Consider the following 1179-nt stretch of genomic DNA (forward strand, 5'->3'; position numbering starts at 1 on the left):
TCACTAGGATCAAAAATATAATGGAAAACAACAGTTACGGAAATTGTTTCTTGATGAGACCAGACCGTGAATAATCATAGAATCTTTTGATACCATTCTTTAATAGATTCGGTGAAATTGTTTAAAATAAACCCTAAGTTTGATACAATAATATTAAAAACGTCAATTCCTTATATGAATTTTGTGCTTGGTGCAATACTTTTTATTTTGTCATAGGGCTCTTGCCATACACTATAGCATTAATAGATATTTTTCACATTTTTTAAAAAATATTTTATCTCGATTTTGACTTATTTTCGTTAATAGTGTTGTTTCGCCAGACATTGATGGTCCACAAAGAAATCATCTGAATGTTTTTTAAAGTGATACATACTCCTCCAATTTCAAAATACAACTAATCAAACCTAACCTCAATCTGTTCAATAAATACTAAAAATTAGAATATACAAGTTTCCTTTAATTCCTAAGTAAATACATAACAAATATTTAAAACATCTTTACACAAGCAATTAAGCGTATTTAAATACGCGGTAGGAAAACAAAATAAAAGACACTTGAAAATGAAAACACTTGAACATGTAACCGAGTTGGGAGGCCGCTGCAAATGCCAAAGCCTGGCCCAAAAGGCGCAGTGCCTGCTGCTGCGACTGGCGACGGGGCCGGGAGGTAACATAAAAAAACATAAAACACTTTAATTTACCACTTTGCACAAGAAAAAAGTAAATAAATAAATGTAAAATATATAAAAATAAATATAATAAATAAAATACAAAAAATACACACTGCTGAGCTGGAGACTGATCGTCCCTCCTCTCCCCAATGACGGAACAAATAGGCCCCCTCGCCCTCCTACCAACTATAGGACTTTCTCCAGACCGAGTTGTTTTCTATAGTATAAAAAATAAACTCGATCTAAAGTAAGATAGTGATCGTGTAATAGTACCCACACACCGTCTGCGTGGAGATAGAATTTATCCGATATGGCTGTCAAGGCATTTTTTGCGATTTTAATAGTGGAGTTCTTATATTTTAAAGAGCAAATGGCCATGTTCTTCACTCTTGGAACTAACTTATTTTCAACACATTTCCTATAGACTCATGTTGAAATTTTCCTTTACATAGAGCGAAGGCACTCCCTTGCAGAAATGTTTGGTAAACTCATTGTGCGTTTCTAAAGAG

This window comes from Artemia sp. Qi Xiang Cuo, chromosome 20, assembly GCF_049724085.1.
Source record: "Artemia sp. Qi Xiang Cuo chromosome 20, ASM4972408v1, whole genome shotgun sequence".
NCBI lineage: Eukaryota > Metazoa > Arthropoda > Branchiopoda > Anostraca > Artemiidae > Artemia > Artemia sp. Qi Xiang Cuo.